This window comes from Xenopus laevis, chromosome 4S (assembly GCF_017654675.1).
Source record: "Xenopus laevis strain J_2021 chromosome 4S, Xenopus_laevis_v10.1, whole genome shotgun sequence".
In the NCBI taxonomy this organism is placed as follows: domain Eukaryota; kingdom Metazoa; phylum Chordata; class Amphibia; order Anura; family Pipidae; genus Xenopus; species Xenopus laevis.
In genome coordinates this window covers 26018148-26039284 of record NC_054378.1, presented here as the reverse complement: position 1 = coordinate 26039284, position 21137 = coordinate 26018148, and positions in this window count along the sequence as shown.

Sequence of the window (21137 nt, the reverse complement as noted above, 5' to 3'; positions counted from 1 at the left end):
GACTGTAGTGACTGTAGCAGCCCCTGAGGTAAAGACCTGGATAGTTTAGAACATTGACTAACTGGCACGACTCAACATATTTAAGAGTCAAGTCAAGTCAAGTGAGTTTATTGTCATTCCATCCATATACGTTTGTACAGTACACAGTGAAACAAAAAAGGTTCCTCTAGGACCATGGTGCTAGACACAACATAGATGTACCGGACAACAGACAAAAAGTGCAAAAATATGCAACTTCTGCAAGACAGGACAGCATAGTGCAGGGACAGGACAATACAGTGCACACTCAGCAGGTATAATATGTTAAGTAAGACATGATGGGTGTATCATTGTGATATGATAGTAGTAAGAACATGATAAAGTGCAGATGTGCTCATAGAGAATAATTGTATCCAATGGCTATTTATTTATACAATGGCGTACAGTGGCTATGTGACATTGTGGTATATAGTAAGGTCAGATGGAGTGTGTGTGTGAGGGAGATCTGTCTGTTCCTTGAGTATTCAGGAGCCTTTTGGCTTGGGGGAAGAAACTGTTACACAGTCTTGTAGTGAGGGTCCTAATGCTTTGGTACCTTTTCCCAGATGGCAGGAGTGTGAACAGTGAGTGTGAGGGGTGTGTTGGATCAGCCACAATGCTGGTGGCTTTACCGATGCAGCGAGTGGTGTAAATGTCCGTGATGGAAGGAAGAGATACACCTATGATCTTCTCTGCTGTCTTCACTATCCTCTGTAGGGTCTGGCGCTCCATGACAGTGCAGTTCCCAGCCCAGACAGTGATACAGCTGCTCAGGGCGCCCCATCGCACCCCCACTAGCTCACCAGGGTAAGTCCTTACACGATGCTTGTTCCCTTGGTATATCACAAATTTTTGGATGTCTTTAATTAAAGGACTGCTGATATTCTTTATCCTCATAGGGCTTACGATATCCCAATTGATTTGTTACTTGGTCCACCTATACCCTTTGGCCCTATATTTCCTCTTTCTGAACAGGAATTTCAGGAAAACATTGATGAGAATCTAAGGAAGGGGTTCATCTGACCATCAACATCATCATCGAACATCTTTGTTGAAAAGAAAGATCACTCTTTACGACCTTGTGTGGATTATCGAGAACTTAATAAAATAACTATCAAGAATCATTGTCCTCTTCCATTGATGCATTAACTTTTTCAAAGATTCCATTCTGTTACTGTGTTCCCTAAATTAGAGTTGAAGGGAGCATACAATCTTATTGAGAGAAAGACAAATGGAAGATGGCATTAAAAACCAGATACGGCCATTTTGAATACCTTATCATGCCTTTTGGATTTTGCAACGCCCAGCCACATTTCAGCACTTCATCAATAATATCTTTAGGGATATTTTGGATGTCTAGTTGGTTGCTTATCTTGATATGTAAGAAATGTAAGTATCAAAAAGATACTATTGAATTTTTAAGGTTTTATAATCTCTACCAATGGGGTCATCATGGATCCCAAAAAGGTTTCAGCTATCTTGGACTGGCCCATACCTACAAACCATAAAGCTGTGCAAAGATTTGTGGGATTTTCCAACTTTTAATTTAAGTTCATTAGTCATTTTTCCGCGGCCATTAACTTAACTAGAAAGGGTTCTAAATTCAGTTGATCCCTTCAAGCTCAAGAAGCCTTTGATACTCTAAAGAGGAGAAAAAACTCTGAACGCAATTATGATGAGGGTGATAGAGAATTATTAGCCATTAAATTGGTGTAGAGGAATGGATACATTTCTTAGAGGGCACTGAACCCTAGACAAGGTGGGCACTATTGTTTTTGTGGTTTCAGCTTCACATTATAGACTGTCTGGGGTCTCAATACAATAATGCGGATGCATTGTCACTTATGTTCTCTCAAGAGGATTCTTCAGCTGAGATACCTGAATCCATTCTTCCATCCAATAGTTTTTTGCTATTACAATCCACACTGTTACTTAGGATTAAGGAGAAAACTAAAGTTGATCCTCTTCGGACTTTCCCAATAGGTTGTACTTCTTTAAGAATTAAGTGTTTGTTCCGTCTTCTCTGAGAAATAAAGAAATAGAAGTCATCCATGATTCTCCCCTTGCTGGTCAATCCGGTCTTCTTAAAACTTTGGATCTGGCTTGCCACATTTTTGGTGGCCCAAGTTGGGCAGCAACTGCTCCCAATTTGTTCGTTCCCGTGAGGTCAGTGCTCATTGTAAGGGTTCTACCATGACACCTATGAGACTTCTCCATATATTACCAATTCCAGATTGCCCGTGGTCCTCTTGATGGATTTTATCACTGATTTACCACCTTTCAAGGGTTGCTCTGTTATATTGGTTGTGTTGATCGTTTATCCAAATGGTCATATTACTTTACTGTACAAGGCTTTCCTACTGCTTATGAATCAGCAAGTATATTTATCAAAAGAGTAGTACCATTACATGGTCTAGAGACATTGTTTCTGATCGGGGAGTCAAGTTTAGTTTCAGAGGGTTCTTTGTAAAGGTTTACAGATTAAACTATCCCTTTCTTCTAGTTATCATCCACAGAAAATGGGTAGACTGAGAGAACCAACCAATGTGTTTTTATTTCAAGACGATTGGATGTGTCTTTTAAATATGGCAGTGTTTACCTACAGAAATTTTTTTTTTTTTTTTGCAAATTTTGGATAACATCCTTCCATGATTCTTGGTTTTCCTACTGTTCAAGAAAGACTCACCTCTTTAAAGTTGAATCTAGATATTTTACAGTTTTTATTAAAAGCTCAAGCCAACATTAAATACTTTTCAGACAAAAAGAGGAACCCTGATCTGGAATTTGTTGTTGGGGACAAAGTTTGGCTTTTTACCAAAAATGTAAGATTTATTTGTCCATTGAAAAAATTGGCACATGCTTTTGTAGGTCATTTTGAGTTCATTCAACAAATGAATCCGGTAGCCTACAAGCTACAACCACCTGACTCGTTTCGTTTTCGTTACATCCAGTTTTTGAAGCTACGCTTCTTAAACCTTTCATCTCTAACCTGTCTTGGTCATGGAAATTTGCCTCCAGATGCAGTTATTGTTGAGGAGCATAAAGAGTTTGAGGTTGAATTCCAGTCACAGGGGAAATCAGGTTCAATATCTTATTAAGTGAAAGGGGATTGACCCTGAAGAGAACTCATGGGAACCTGCTGCTAATATTCATGCTCCAAGTCTTCTGAGAAATTTTCAGTTACAAAATCCTGTTAAACCTGTCTATATCCTCGCTTAAGGGGGAGGCAATGTCAGGTACCTCTCTCCTGCTGACATCACGTGTCGACATATAAATGATGACCTCACAACAATGTGTGCGTAATGATGCAAATTTGACACAAAGGAAGCAATTTCATGCGTCTCTGAGGAACCAGACTTTGATCGGACATCGTCTTAGCTCATTTCAACTACTTTTGGTATTGGACTGAATTCTACTTGTTATTGACCTCATATCTGCATGTGACCTGTCTTTTTGGACTCACCCTTGCTACCCTGCCTGGAATCTCTGCTGTACAAGTTTGACCTTGTTCGTCCCTGACTTCACTGGTCTGCAGCCTATCCTGTCCCTTGGCCTGTCTGACTCTCAGATTTCCATCTATAGCAAGTCATGTTTTTTCAGCTACTATCAACGGCATCCTCCCGGTTCTCCTACCTTCCTTTATCAGTCTCTTCTCTGTCCAGTTGGATGTCATACTGTGTGGGAGACTGTAAGAGTAGCCTTCCTTCAGCTAATTGGTTCCAGATTCTGGTAAGCCTTACACCAATTTAGTTTCTGCTAACAATTTCAGTTTGAGGTTCCTTACAGACAATATACTGTTTACTTGACCTCTGCTGTTCATACAAAGATTTATATTTGCATGTAAAAATTGTGCAAGAAAAATACAGCTAAGTTGCGATTTGGTAGTTTGGAGTAGAAAGATATATTTACCCATTTTGGATTTATCATAGTGTGTACTTTCCAAACATATATGGTTTTCAGGAGTCTGCAAATGTTTGGGGGTTCCTATGGCACATACAAGAAATCAGGGTGCTTATTTTGCAGCAGGTGAAGTGTTAGCCATGAAAATTTGCATGCATTATTTTCATTTTTGAGCTTCAACATGTCACATTATTAGGTAAACCTATGCACAATGGCAACAAAACTGTTCAGTGGACTGCTGTTGTTTATAATTAGCATGTTTTATCTTGGTGCCTAATGAAATGTGGGAGATAATATTCTGCATATGAAAGGTTTAAGTTGATAGTTGGTAGTGTGGCCTATACAAGTCAGAAATATCCATAAAAATATGTACATATTTGTTGTTGGTCTGTTCTAGAGACATGGGCCTTTACAATTCAGCTGTATTCTTGTACATTAAAAAATTCTGCTTCTGCTAAATGTCTGTTTATTAAGGAAAATGTGAGCTTTTTTTTTGTATAGAAATTTAGAAGTCTGTATTTTGTTACAGAACAAAAAAATTCTAGCATTTCTTTTGAAAGCTAAGGTTGCCCTGAAAAAAAACAGTATATAGTTTTCCTAGGTAAAGTAAAAGTCCTCCCAAGGAAAGGCCACTAAAGTGAAAGACCCCAACATTTTCAAAAACTGTCTGGCACTAAAAGAAATGCAATCGACCAAACTAACAGGCAAGGAAAGGATTAGGTGACTATAGTTGCATTTATATATGCATATGGAATTGATAATAAATAATATATCTAAAATATCTATGCATTATTTAGTTTGTACAATGTGTGTACATTATATATATATACAGTATATATATATATATATATATGTATATATATATATATATATATATATATATATATATATATATATATATATATATCATTTAATACCTAGGTGCAGGTTAAATTACATTACTTATCAAACAAACAAAAAAAACGCACTCACAGGACTTCCATAGTGAAAAAAATCCAAAATTTATTTAGACGTTTCAGATTACAACTTAAGCTGTCCTCAGGAAGTGCCACACTCCAAACAACCCCCCTTCATAAAGGCTCCAGTGGCACCAAAATTTAAACACCTGTGATGTCATAGTGGGAGTGTTTTCCCCAAAGTGTCCATATGCTGTAACCTAGCAACCACAGTGATCGTGTCAAATACTGTGTGAGTGACATCCACCGTGTGTTTCATTCCATCATAGCCTTTGGTGTGTACCCACAATGCTAGACATATACAAGTGAGAATAAAATGAGGATCGGGTACCAAACCTAGCGATCCACCTCCCGTTCCACAGAGTGGAATGACTTACCCAATGCAGAAGCCGAACAGCTGTCCTCTTACTCGATCGCCCAGTGTCGCCCATTAGAAGGTGCATGCTACCACACGGTAAGTAGAGAGAGCCCCTGTGTACGGAGTACATAATCTTTTATAAACGCTATATAGATGATTTACTATTGCTATGGGCAGGGACAGAAGATGAATTGATAAAATTTCATCGGGCATTAAATGACCTGCAGACACCCATTAAACTTAGTTTGGAGAGGGGGGCGTGGCCTAACTGCAGAGATGAATGGCAGCTTGAGCCTGCAGCTCTGCATAGTGACACTGTAAAAAGCAGCTCATACAGATGAAGCCACTTGGATTTGTGAGATAAATGCGTCATGACTCATGGTTAATTGAAGAAACTGCGTTATCTAAAGTCATCTTAACTCATTTAATGCATTTAACCTTTCCATTAGCATACCAAAGCACCATTGTGAACAATGGTGAATGCCTTAATTAGATGGGATGTTGTGACGCAGTTTTCTGTGTTAAATGAGATAAATGGGATATCTGTGTTTAGTTATTCTGTGTCAAACAGACAAACCAAAGTGGCTGCATCTGTAGCACCCTAAAAAAGCTTTAGAGAGCGAAAATTGAAGGGGAATACCCCTAGAACACCATGGACTACAGCAGAGTGGATAATAAGAGGAAGAAAAAAAAATCCAGACCAAGAAAGCTGACTGCTTGATACAGCACTGAGGGCCTAGATGGCGGTTGCTATGGAGATGGAGACCAACACTACCCTGTCACACAGGATTCTCTCACCTACATGGTAAATAAACAACAGGGATCCCCCTTTGCATCACCTCATAGCCTCCAGACCCCCCCAAAAAGCTGATGTACAGCGTGAGGAGACACACCTACATCAAGGAGCCCAGCTAAATCCAGGCCCCGCGCAGATAGTCAGGGGGGTCAGGCAGACTCTGCCCAGCACACACAGTCTATTAATCCTGATGTTTCTGACCCCTTGATGCAGTTTCCCACCACTGATCAGCCGATCTCCCAGAATTTTTTAAAGGAATTCATGCTGTCTTTTAGAAGCGCCCTACATGCAGACACGAAAGTACTAACTGATCAGATATCTCAATTTGTGATTGAAACTAATCAGCGTGTAACAAAAATTGAGCATAAAATAAGTGACATAACAATCACACACAATGAAATGGTGGACGCGTGTGATGAGCTGGCTGATGAAGTAAAGTGGATTAAAGAGAAGATGGCGGATGCAGAGGACCGCAACCGCCGCAACAATGTCAAAATTAGGGGCATCCCTGAAAGTGTATCAACTGATGGACTTAAGCTATATGTCAAAGACATCTTAAAAGCTACTCTCCCTGGGACCCCAGAGAGTGAGCTAGTTATTGATCGAGCTCACAGACTTCCAAAACCAAACTTCCTTCCTGACCGGGTACTCAGGGATGTGATAATAAGAATACACTTCTATCACGTGAAGGAAGAGTTTCTCTCTGCCACCAGACGAGGAAAAAAGTTGCCTGACCCATATAAATATCTGGCGTTATACTCGGATCTCTCGCAGACCACCTTGCTAGCTAGGAGAGACTTTGGACCAGTCACAGCATCCCTGAGGAACAGCAACTTAGTTTGGAATATGACCAACAGCAGATACACTTCCTAGACATCATGATCTATAGACAGGGGGACAGGATAGGAACCATGTTGTATAGAAAACCGACAGATCGTAATAGTCTCATACACGCACACTCACATCACCCACCACACATGTGTAACGTTCGGTATCCCACAACCCAGAGTAAACCCCAATGTCCCGGGCTCGGCTCACGCTTCGGCCTATAACCGCCGCCTTTCACGTCGGGTGGAGCCCTCCGCTACTCGGATGCCGCCAGGACTTAATAGTGAGGAGACCGAGAGAAGAACTCTGGGCGAGCAAGGGAACTAAACGTAAAGTTTAACAAAGTCCAGGAACGGGCCGAGTCAAAACCAATCGGAAATGCGGTACAAAATCGGTAAACAGCAGAGTGGTCGAGGTCACAGGCCGGGTCAGCAACTAACAGGGTCGAAGTACAAAAACGGAATCCAAAGAGTAGTCAGGAACAAGCCAAAGGATCAGGGCAGGCGGAAGTCAAACAGTAATCAGGAATCAGGAATAGCCAAAGATCACAACAAGAATCACAGAAATAATCACACCCAGGAACGATAAACAGAACTTACGTTGGGCAAGGCACAAAAGGACTGCTGGCCATTTAAGGATTTGAATTTGGCGCCATTGGACGCTGGCGAATCAGCGCCAGCGCCTGCACAATCGCGTCAGCGTGACTGTCCCTTTAATTGCTGCGCATGCGCGCGGCGCGCTCCATAGGAGCCGGCGCCTGAGGCCTAGCCGCATCGGCGGCGGAGGAGAGAGACGGGCGTCTCCGTCGAGGGGGCGACAGGCGTCCCTGTCGTCCCCTCGGTAAGTATCTAACAACATGTCCCAAGGGGTCCTGTATTCCCAATTTCTGAGAGTCGTCAGGAATAACTCCGATAAACTCCAGGCTGAACTACAACTCGCTGCGCTAGCAAAACAATTTGCCATGAGGGGATATTCCAATGAGCTAATAGCTGAACAATTGCAGAGAGCAAGACAAAAGACACAGGTTGATTTATTGCAACCACAGGGACAAATTCCACGGATAACTCCTGAGCTGATTTTTGTTATTGATTGGACCAATAAAAGCCAACAGGTCAAAAGAGGACTCAGCAATAGGTGGGAGATTCTGTATTCTGATGTGAGCCTACCGTTTGCCGACAAGAGGAAGCCAGTAGTGGCCTACAGACGTGGACGAAGTCTCAGTGATTTATTGGTGGAAAAAGATTTGGGGGGACACTCCAAAAGTAGGAGGAACGCGGTTAAACAAACCCCTTAAGAAAGGGTGCTACAAATGTTCCAGCTGTTTAACATGTGGGGGAATGCTACAAGGGACAAACTTCACCCATCCCAGGACAGGTTTCAAATTCCGAATTGATCATAGAGTGACATGCACGACCGACCATGTGGTTTACATGGCTTGGTGTCCATGCGGACTACATTATGTGGGCAAAGCGTCCACAACATATAGAGAACGCATGAACAATCATCGCAGTGCCATAAGGGCGGCACTAACCACGGGGAAGGCTGATCAACCAATTGCAAAACATTGGCTTATGACAAAACATACTTTACCACAGTTTAGGCATATGATCATTGATCATGTGCCAGCACTTCGGCGAGGTGGGAACAGGGAGTTATTACTCCTGCACAGAGAGTCTATGTGGATTTTCAAACTAGATACGCTGACTCCCAGAGGCCTGAATGAAACGCTCCCGATGTCTTCATTTTACTAATCTGTAATCTGATGATAAGGAATTCTCTGGCTGAACAACAGGAGTTGTAATAATGTGTGCTTCTACCAAATATGATATGGGATTTGCGTTAAACTATTGATGGATACTTAGTTTGATTTTGCAATGTAGCTTTTTAAGGAGTATAATACAATGTGTCTTTGGCCTTTTGGGACAGAGGATGATGCCAGTACTCTGATTAATGACACTTTGCTCTCAGATGTTGATTTGATCCTACAGACTTGGGTGTCTGAAGGATGATTACTGCTACAGTTGCTAAAACATGATTTTATGTTAATGTTCTTCTTTTTTCCTGTGGGCTTTTCTCAAGCTTTTACCACCCCAATTCAGATACCGACAGCGATAGTCGAAGGTCGGCCCGACAGGGTGTCATGCTCCACCAAGTAGCTATCCCTAGGAGAAGGTAGGATAGATATGGTGTACCAAAGCGCTATAAACTCCACGTAAGAGTATGGGCACAAACCGGTCAATGCTGGTGACACTAACCCCTACCCTGATTGTCAGCAAATAGAAAGCAGTCCCTCTGTGGTGTTGGTGTATGTACCTGAGCAGAATGTCATGATTGAGTGCCAGTTGGTACTCCAGTCTAAGCATTCAGCAGGGGAAGTTGGCACGAATTGATTACAGATTACAACGCGAAGGTCGGGCCACATTGATGGGATGAGATCGTCATAGATGGAGGCGTACGGTGGAAGCAATTCGCTACATCAAGTTATGACAGGTGGGGGCGTGTCCAGCAGTGCAGCGGTGCGCTATGATGACCGGGTAGCGTGAAGGATACAGTGAAGTGGAGGAGCTAGGAGACACAAGGTGTACACAGGGGCTCTCTCTACTTACGCTGTGGTAGCGTGCACCTTCTAATGGGCGACACTGGGCAATCGAGTAAGAGGACAACTGTTCGGCTTCTGCATTGGGTAAGTGGTTCCACTCTGTGGAACGGGAGGTGGATTGCTAGGTTTGGTACCCGATCCTCATTTTATTATGTCTATCATTGTTGGTGCATACCAAAGGCTATGATGGAATGAAACACACAGTGGATGTCACACATAGGGATGTAGCGAACCGCCGTTTTGGTGTTTGGGAACGCCGTTCGCGAACACCGGCAAAAAATGCGAACGGTTCGCGAACCGTTCGCGAGCTTCGAACACCCGCAAAATCGTTCGATTCGAACGTTCGAAGGATTTTTCGTTCGATTCGAACGTTTGAAGGATTTTCATCGTTCGATCGAAGGATTTTCATTCGAATCGAACGGTCGAGGGATTTTAATCGTTCGAACGAATGGAAATCGTTCGAACGAATGGAAATCGTTCGATTTTAGCGGTCGAATGGTCGCGAACTCAAATTGCGAACGTTCCCAAACGTTCGCGAACATTAGGCGGACGCGAACGGTCGAAGTTCACAGGCGAACTGTTCGCTACATCCCTAGTCACACACGCAGTATTTGACACGATCACTGTGGTTGCTAGGTTACAGCATATGGACACTTTGGGGAAAACACTCCCACTATGACGTCACAGGTGTTTGAATTTTGGCGCCACTGGAGCCTTTATGAAGGGGGGTTGTTTGGAGTTTGGCACTTCCTGAGGACGGGTTAAGTTGTGTCAAAATAAATTTAGAATTTCTTTCACTATGGAAGTCCTGTGAGTGCGTTTTTTTTGTTTGTTTGATTTTCACTATTTCAAGACCTTGAATTTCCTACCTTAAAGAACTAAAGCTTAACTAAAGAGGCAGGCTAGAAATGTTGTACATTATGTTTTGTACTTCTGTACCAGCCCAAGGCAACCACAGTCCTTTAGCAGTAACAATATGTCTCCCAAGATGCCCCAGTAGCTCCCCATCTTCTTTTCTGCTGATTCACTGCACATGTTCTGTGCTGCTGTCACTTACTGAGCTTAGGGACCCACACACAATATACAGTACACATAGAATAGAAATGTCACAATATAATGCTAATTAGTAATTCATACAGATAATTACTACATGGCAGCACAGAAACCAGTGCAATTAGCACCAGAATTTAATAATCAGCCCTGTAGCATCAGTTTATATAACAGACCAACCACATTTTCTGCTTGATAAATCGCAATGACCCCTAAGCTTAGCTTCTCAACAGCTGCTCAGAGCCCACTGAGCATGTGAGTGTCACAGACACTGTCCAAGATGGTGACCCCCTGTGACAAGTTTGAAGTCCTGGATCATTGCTGCTATTGAGAAGCTCAAACTTTACGCTGGTGCAATAAGTTTAGTATATAAAATATGTAATTTTTAGCCATATTCATGTTTAGGGTTTAGTTCTCCTTTAAGGCTAGGGCCATACAACATTGATTCTACGCAGGAGGAAAATCTGCTGCCCTACTGCTCCCCTTCTCTTCTGCAGGCACGATTTAATTAAAAATCTTGCTTTTCAGCGTGGAAATCTGCCGCATCGGCCTGCACACGAGCAGAGGTAATGATTCCGGGTTCAGGCAACACAGGAGCAGATGTGGGGCAGTGGATTCTCGGCCTGCATTTCTCTGCTGGCCGAGATCCATGTTGTGTGGCCCTAGCCTAAAACTAACCCAGCACACAGAGGACTGCACTTGTGGAACCTCTTTAATAAGTAAGCTGTAATGAACCTGACTCTTCCCCCACTTCAGACTTTTGGGGTTCCAACAAGGGTAACTCCCCTTGGCTCTAAAGAGCAGCAGTTGTAGTTCCTGTGCCACAGGCAGTTAACAAAACCTTGCTTCAGGCTGCAGTGTGCAGCTCCTTACCAGGGGCAGGAACAAAAATGGGCTGTTTATGACCAAAAATTATGTATTTTTAAATGGACATTCACCTCCTTTAGTGCAGAGTGCAATTGTGCTAGCAACACGGCATCAGTAGAACACAAATATAATGCCGAGGTCTGTGCTAACGTATGGAAACCTTGTTCAGCTTTGCGGCTTTTTCACATTCTTCCTACCTACACACCTAAACAGCATAGGGTTCAAAATAACCCTGTGTAGGGAGGAAGAATGTGGCAAAGCAGCAAAGCTGAAAGATGTTTCCATGCATCAGCACAACCCTCGGCATGACATTTGTAGAAAGGAATCATACCTGGTGCTCACCAGATACAAGTAGCCAAGTTCAGTTTTAGACACTAGGGCACCCACTAATTTTACTAGGGATACTTGTAATTTGAATGGCTGAAATCTCCACAGCTTGGATACTTATATTTTTCATAATGAGGCCCTACCATGTGCCCCTCCACCACTATGGTAAGCCCTTGAGCACTATTATCACCCTGGGCTTATATACACATGAGATAACTTATGCCTTTCACTTTTTATGTACTTTTTATACACTTTTTTTTTCTATTAATAAACTAAAATAAGCACTGCGTATCTTGACAGCGCTATATAAATAAATGATGATGAAATAAATGATGATGACCTTGGAGTGCGGTTTTATATTTTTTGGATTATTATATATATACAGTATATATATATATATATATATATATATATATATATATATATATATATATATATATATATATATATATATATATAATTCCACATATAACGGCACTCACCAAATAACGTATCACGGCTGGGTGCTAACCGTAATTCACACAAGCCCAAGTTTGAAAGCACTCACAGCAGATTTCATCAGTGTATAAAAAGGTTATATATATCACACACTCCACAGACAGACGGCACTTCTGGGAAAATTTATTTGGAATAGCTGCTGTTTTCGCCTAACGTGTTTCGGGACTACGTCCCTTAATCATAGGCTAAATGTCCGTCTGAAACAGCTGTAGTTTTATACAGAAAGAGCTAATGACCCCTAGTGGGCTTTCATTAAAATTACATCTTTATTTGAATATTTTTAAAACCTGTTAGTAAAATGGACAAATTTATAATTAGATGTATAAAAAATATATATATATATATATATATATATATATATATATATATATATATATATATATATATATATATATATATATCACCTTGACTGCTAAAGACAATGCTATATAAAACATGGAGCCAACTATGTACAGCTTGTCAGAAGAAATGAGCCAGAAACCACTTCTTTAAACACAGTGTTAAAGGTGCAGCCTACTAAATTCATGACATTTTTCATTTTCTTCTGTAACCATAACATGAAATGTCAGTCTCCCTTAATCATAATTTCCAGATGATAAATGCTGATTTTAAAAACCCAAAAGAAATAAAGCACAGTGTCAGGAAATATTTGCAAAGTCTGGAAATATAGTTTATTTTCTGCAAACTTTTGTGGCTAAGGGAGCAGAGATTCTGATTGTTAAATCCATCTAGTCTTTCCTTAGGGCTATAAAATGCCAGCAACATTAAATAGTCTACTTAATACATAACCTTATTCTTTATGCTTTACTATTTTGTTTCTAATTTTTCTTCCCTATTTTTCTGAGTGCCAAAATCAAATGGGATCAAAGAAAAAAAAATTATCCTCAATGCATTGATTCAATTATCAATAGGGTTAGGGTTGAGTGGGTAAATTGAATATCGCCGTTGCCTTGCATGTTTAACTTGTGCTAAGGAAAATATGTTTCCTTGGTGATAACCTTTTATGTACCATAATATTAAAATATGTGAAAGCACAATTATAAAATTTACATTCAGTATATCAGGAGTCTGACACCAACTAAAGAATACTGTGAAGAAAAAAAGTCCATACATATTATGAATAGCAGAAACAATATGCTGTTTATTTTATTTATTATGATGAGGTGTGTATGCATTTACTTGATGAATCCTTAGCACTACTCTTGGAATGAATAATATTTTTGAGTTTGAGCAATGATTCACAGCCAAATTTTTAAACCCCTTAATAGAAACTAATTTGTAAAGTGAGGGTTTATTCTCAGTTTATACAATTATCAGTCACACACAACAGATGACCAATTTGCACTGATGTTAATTGGCAAAAGATGGGATTGATACATTCTTTTACAATTCTGTACCAGTCCACCCCCTTCAAACATAAAGACCTTATATGGCTGTATTTTGTGTCTAACTGTGGTTAGATTGTAATGAAGTTAGAATGTATAACCCTAATTTGGTTACTGTCTCTTTAAATATCAACTAACCCATGGCAATCCAGGGCCCTGAGTCCCTTTTGCATTTGAAAAGTACTGGGAACTGGGATTTACAGCGCAGTGCCTCCACCTAGGGAACACTGAGGAGCACAACTCGGGGGATTTCCACTAGGAAAAATAAAACACACACAGTTTGCAATAAAACAAATATAAACTTTATGTAAAACTGTATTTAGTAACTGTAAATGCAAATCACACAATATCACTTTACTCTGGGGAACCTGTGTGGACTATCAACCTCTGACACAGTATTTCAATGCCACAGCCCCCCCTTCCCCCCCGGGTGGATAAATGTAGAATAAATCTGCCAGTTCAATGTCCCTTCCCCAAGAGCCCTTATGACAACAGGAAGCCGCTCCCACATGGCAGGTACATGAGCAAGACTTGTTCTCACCTTGGGGAAACACACTGTGGCCAAACTATACACAGGCAGGAGATAGAAACTGGCTCTCCCTGATGCTCAAATACTTTATCAAATCAGAGCAATACGCAACCCTTTCTTTTTCCTTCTCCCTGGAAAATCCTTTCAAGCAGCACTGGATCTCTCTGGCTGCTGCAGCAGGGATCCCTTTATAAGTTCTGTCAGAAATCCTGTACATTTGGCTTCAAAGTCAGGCACTCTCACAAGGATGCACTGGGGTGCCCAGCCAATCGGATGTCTCTCCATCTGTAACTAAGCAGGATTAGTGATGGGCGAATTTGCGAAACGGCCGCAAAAATTCGCTGACACAAGTTCACCGGCGTCAAAAAAAATTGCCGCCGGCGCCCAAAAAAACGGATGCTGGCATAAAAAAACGGGCATCGGGGTCAAAAACGGGCGTCTGCGTCAAAAACTGGGCGTCGGCATCAAAAAAATGGACGCCGGCATCAAAAATGAGATGCCGGCGCAGTTTCGCGAATTTTTCGCCATTTGGCGAATTTCCCGGGAACGGCGCAAATTCGCCCATAACTAAGCAGGATGATGTCACATACAAAAAACAGGGAAAGAATTTGTCTGATCCCCTACAAATGTGTGAACTGAGATAAAGACATTGCTTGCTGCTGGTTCTATGCTGTTATATTCTAGTTTGTTAACAAAGTTTTTTTTCAAAAGCATGCAACAATTTGAATTGAGTTACTTTTTTGAATTGTTGCTTCAACAACTCGAAAACATGTTCCAATTGTTAAAGGGACTATCTGCCTTGTAAATGACTTAAGCAGGATTTAGCTGGAGTATTTTCATATTCTAATATTTAGCAGCTTTGGAATATAATAAATCTCGAAAAACTCTTGTTTTTTTCTCTTTAAAAATTCAGATTTCTTCCCCTTAAAAACTCGACCAGAAAAATTGAAGGCTTCATAAATAAGCCCCAATGTGTTTAGTTTTATAGAAATTTCTGACTTGTGTTGATCAAAAGCTCCCAGCAACACAGTACCAAATTTTCAATGCACCATTATAGAAATCAGGGTTCTTAGATGTCAAGAGCTAAAATTCCACTAAGAATAGGTTTACCCCAGGAAACCATAAAGAACACATATTGGCAAATCCAAAATGAGTAAATATTTCTTTCTATCCGAACTAATCTAACTACAGTCCTCAACTGCAAAGCTCAAGTTAGTGATGTTTATAACAATTTCTGAAATTTTTGAAATCCCCCCAAATATGCTACTTTTCAGCACAATCTCTCCCACATGTCATTAGTAGTGATGGGCGAATAAACTCGCCAGACGCGATTTTGCACCAAATTTTTGCATTTCCCTGCAAGGTAATTAATTCCGGAAACTGCGGTGACAATTCGCCAGCTAAAAATCCGCCGTGTAAATTATATTTTCATCAAAAATTGTTGCACGCATAAAATTTGATGTGTGTCAAAATTATTCGGATGCCCATTGACGTTAATGCATTTGGACCAAATAGTCTTACGCATTAAAATTGATGCGCATCAAAATTATTTTGATGCCCATTGACTTCAATGCATTTTGAAGTAAATTTTTTGGCACAGATTTGCCCATTATTAGTCATTAGTTACCAAGATAAAACATCTAAATATGAATGTCAGGGGCATGCTCTCATGTGCATAGGTTTCCCTAATGTGCAAATATTGGTAGGAAAACCAGAACACCTAACACACAGTATTTGAAACATATCAGAGCCATCAAAAAAGGGGAAAAAATACCTACCAAACATTTTAATAGAATACATAATAAATATTATAGCCAAATCCCAGAAACAAATCCCGGATAGCTATAACATAGGATCTTTTTTCATTCTCCCATTTCTTTCTATTCCAAACTATGAAAATGCAAATCTTTATTAAAGGTGGTGTCTTTGATGACATTTCTGAAAATCTCCTCAAAACTTTGCAGAATCTCCCACATGTCATTAGGTACCAACATAACATTTCCTAAAAATGCTAAGGGTTCTATTGAACAGTTTGACAACTAATGTGCATGGGTTTAACAAAATATGTGGCATGTAAGGACACCAATATGAACACTTAACATAATTATATTTTTTGTAGTTTCAGCTACTACAAAATTACCCTTGATAAAAAAAAACCTTGATAAAGGGTTAAGTCATAAATATGTAGCATGCTATCGCTGCTGTAATAACACATTACAGTTTAAAATACTGCCTTGAGATGGCTGGTTATTATTTTCCTTGTTTGTTGCATTAAAATGTGTAAATATGCTTTTCTCCTCGAAATTGTAAACTTTGATGGTAGTGGTTTTGATGACATTTCTAAAATTCTCCCAAGACCGTTCATTTTATAGCATGTTATCTCCCACAAACTCCTACAGTATGTTCTAAAATGAAAGACATGGGTCGTCTGAGTAGTTTGATATGCAATGTACATATAATTACTCAGGTATATGAAATAAATGCATACAAATGTTCATGGTTAATAATTTAAATGCTGCAAAATACAAACCTTGCATGCATTTTAAGTTTTATAAGTGGTCACAAAATAGTATGTTAATCCCTGAAATCATAAATTTGGGAAATTTATCTGAAATCTGAAATGGATAACAATTCCTTTCTACTTGAAACTAAGAAAAATCAAAGCTTTGCTAATACAAATTTAAAATACCCTACATAAAAACAACAGATGTCCAACTATATAATTTTTGAGAGTATAAATTCTGATGAATGTAAACAGGTAAAGAAGTATTTCCACTCCAAACTATCAAACTTCAAATGCTGCAAAAATGCAGCATTTTTAAATGACGTTTCTGGAAATCACCTAAAAATATTGCAATTTGCTGCATTTATCTTGCACCATTTTATATAAAGATAAAAATCTTAAATATGAACGCCAATACTGGACAGTTGTATGTGCAATATGCATACATTTACAAGTCTGTGGCATAGAGGGACCCTAAAATGAAAATTACGGATATTCATTTTCTTGGCTGCTAATTCTGTGACAAAGCACCCTGCTTGCATATTATGTATCAAAAACATGCCTAGGTGGCTAGATACATTCCTTTTCTGTCTGTTTACCTGTAAAAATTGGGGCATTTTTCATAAAATAGATTCACAGGAGGAGAGGGTCATTATTTCACTTACAGAGAGCAGGTAAGGCCTCATCTAGAATTTGCCATACAGTTTCGGTCTCCAGGGCTTATACAAGATATTGAACTAGAAAGAGGTAAAAATAAGTGCAACTATGCTGGCAGTGGGTATAGAAAGTGTCAACTGTGAAGTAAGACAGGCCAAGTTGAATTTGCTTATACTTGAAAATAGGCACTTAATGGGAGATATCATGACTATATAAAAGCATTAGCAGAATCAACCACCATAACATCATCTGTCAGGGCATTTCATAACCTCACTGACCTCACTCTGAAGAACCACCTATGTTGCTTCAAATGAAAGTTATTTTCCTCTAGTATGAAGGGGTAGCCTCTGGTGCAGTATTCCTTTTTATGGGGAAGGTCCCCTCTATATGTCTATTATGCCCAATTGTAAAGAGTAATCATGTCCGCTTACAAACATCTTTTTTTTCCAGAGAAAACAACCCCAGCCATGACACCCTACTATCATTATTTAAAGCCTCCATCCCTTTAAGCAGTTTAGTCCCATATCTGTGCACTCTCGCCAGCTCATCAATATCCCGGAGCCCAAAACTGCACTACATACTCCAGGTGAAGACCTATACAGAGGCAAAATGATGTTTCCAACCCATGAGAGAACCAGTGAATAAAGGCAATGTGGGATTTCTGCAATTAATACACTGGGATTGAACTTCACTATGCCTTTGAAAACTTTAATGTTAACTTTATGAGTGCAAAAGTGAACTATGACTTGCCCAGCTGTATAAATATGGTAGCCAGCAGGGGTTGGTGCTGTACCCTGTTTCTGAGGACACTGCCAGGCTTCTGTCCTGTTTCCAGGGGTACCCTCTCAGCTCCTGCCCTGTATCTTCTATCATAGTATACTATTATGCTTATTTATAAATTTCATCAATCTAGTACATAAGAAAAGCTTTTCCTTTCTTTAATTACACTCAGGTAGGTGGTTGTAAGCCACCTTCAGCTGGTCATATTTTCCAGCACCTTCTGTTCTATTTCTTTTGTTATACAGTAGTTCTTTTTATTTAGTCTGATAAAATAATCCTTTGGGAGAATGTAAGCCTAGATTTATCTTTCAAAGGTCCCCACATAACATTTAGATATAGGATTTCAAAAGGGCCCACAGAATTAGAGGACAGCACCAACACACAGATTCACGTCATAAAATTATTGCTGACTAATACAGTTGTAGAGTGAAGTAATCAGCAATAAAGATTTGTTATTAGTGATGGGCGAATTTGCGCCGTTTCGGTTCGCCGAAAAATTCGCGAAATTCGCGACGTCGGCGCCGTTTTTGACGCCGGCGCCCGTTTTTGACGCCGGCGTCCGGTTTTTCGAAAAAAAAAATTTGACTCCGGCGAATTTTTTCCGCAAATTTTCGCGGGCGTTTTGCGAATTTATTCGCCTGCCGCGAATCGCGCAAATTCGCTGCGAATTCGCGCCTGGCGAATAAATTCGCCCATCACTACTTGTTATGCATTGAATCTGCATTGTACTGCAAGGGATGTGGTAAGGTGTGGAGGATTGATGCATCATGTTTGATTTTAATAAGACTGAGAGGCTATAGATAGAATCAACTATTACCAAACTGCTTACAATCAATGTCAAAGGCAATTAGTAGATGAGCATTTTACTTTTCCCCTTTCCAATTGCATTGAAGTGAATGAACATTTTTTTTGGTTATTTTGTGCTGCAGTTTCAAGAAAAAAAATGCTGATGGTGAGTAACAGAATTTCAAAGCAAATCTATGCCTGTTGATAAAATTTGCTCATGATTATTATGGAGTTTTGGGCTTTTTTTAGATTACAAAATTATTATTATTTTATTTTTTTATTATTATTAACATGTATTTATATAGCGCCAACATATTGCGTAGCACTGTAAAGTAAATGTGATTATACAACTAAATCACATGAATTATATACATAGAACATATGGAGTTACATACATCACAATCAATACAGGTACAAAAAGGTGAGGAAGGCCCTATGCATAGGCATACACTCTAAAGGGAAGGGAGTAATACACAAGGTGTGGGAGTTGGCAAGATCGAATTAAGTGGGTGAGAAATGTGGTACTGTATGTGGTGTTGCGTTTGGTAGTTAAGCAGAGTGAGGGTAGGCTTCTCGAAAGAAGTGCATTTTAAGAGACTTCTTGAAAGCAGAAAGGTTGGGAGAAAGTCGGACAGACCGTGGGAGAGAGTTCCAGAGAAAGGGTGTATCCCTTGCAAAGTCTTGAATGCGAGCATGTGAGGAGGTAATGAGAGAAGAGTTGAGTAGCAGGTCAGTAGAGGAGCGTATTAAGCAGTTGGGTGAGTATATAAAGATGAGTTCAGAGATGTAGGGTGGGGCAGAGTTATGAAGTGCTTTGAAAGTCAGTGTCATTAATTTGAATTTGATTCTGAAAGGTAACGGAAGGCAGAGGAGGAGCGGTTGCTGAGGTATATGAGCCTCGCAGCAGTGTTCATTATGGACTGGAGAGGTGACAGTCTCTGGAGGGGAAGGCCAATTGAAAGAGAGTTACAGTAGTCTAGACGTGATATGTTGAGAGAGTGAATAAGAATTTTGGCAGCATCTTGGGTGATAAATGATCGTATTTTGGATATGTTCCTTAGGTGGAAGTGACATGATTTAATAAGTGACTGGATATGAGGAGTGAATGACAGGGCAGAATCTAGGATAACCCCAAGGCACCAGGCCTGGGGAGAGGGGGTGATAGTGGAATTGTTAACTATGATGGATACTTCCGGGATGTTACTGGTGTCAGTTGGAGGAAAGAGAACCATTTCAGTTTTAGAGAGGTTTAATTTAAGGTAGCGTTGCGACATCCAGGTAGAGATAGCGGACAGGCAGGAGGAGACGCGAGTTAGGAGTTCTGGGTTGAGATCAGAAGATGAGAGATAGATCTGAGTATCGTCAGCATAGAGTTGGTAGTGGAAACCATACGAGTTGATTAATTTGCCGAGGGAGGAAGTATAGAGGGAGAATAGTAATGGTCCCAGGACAGAGCCTTGAGGAACTCCAACAGAAAGAGGTAGGGGAGAAGATGATACTCCATTGTAGGAGACACTGAAGGAACAATTGGTGATGTAAGAAGAGAACCAGGACAGGGCTGTGTCACGAAGGCCAAGCGAATGGAGGGACTGGAGGAGGAGAGGGTGATCTATAGTGTCAAATGCGGCTGAGAGATTAAGCAGTATTAGTAGTGAGAAATGATTGTTAGCTTTAGTGGTTAAAAGGTCATTAGTTAGTTGAGTCAGGGCAGTTTCCGTTGAGTGTTGTGGCTTAAAACTAGATTGTAGGGGGGTCCAGCAGGTTATTGTCAGAGAGGAATGAGGTTAGTCGGTTGTAGACTAATCGCTCAAGTAGTTTAGAGATGAAAGGTAGCAGAGAGATAGGTTGGAGGTTGTCAAGATTGGAGGGATCAAGAGAGGGTTTTTTCAGAATGGGGGTGACAAGAGCATGTTTTAGTTGAGAAGGAAACAGTCCAGTTGAGAGCGAAAGATTAAATAGGTGAGTTAAGGCTTTGATTAGACAAGGATTGGTATTGCGGAGAAGTTTTGAGGGAATTGGATCAAGCGGGCAGGTGGTAAAGTGAGAAGAGGCCAAAAGCTTTGAGACTTCCTCATCAGTGACAGGGGTGAAGGAGCACAGGAGAGACTGGGGAGTGTGGAGGGAGGGTGGTGGAAGTCTAGGGTGGTTGAGCAGTGTAATGTCCCTTCTGATAGTGTCAATTTTGTTTTTGAAGTGCTCAGCAATATCTTGAGCAGAGACAGATGTGCATGGAGGGGGTGGAGAAGGGGAAAGGAGAGTGTTAAAGGTGGAGAAAAGTTGTGTTGATTTTTTAGAAAGGG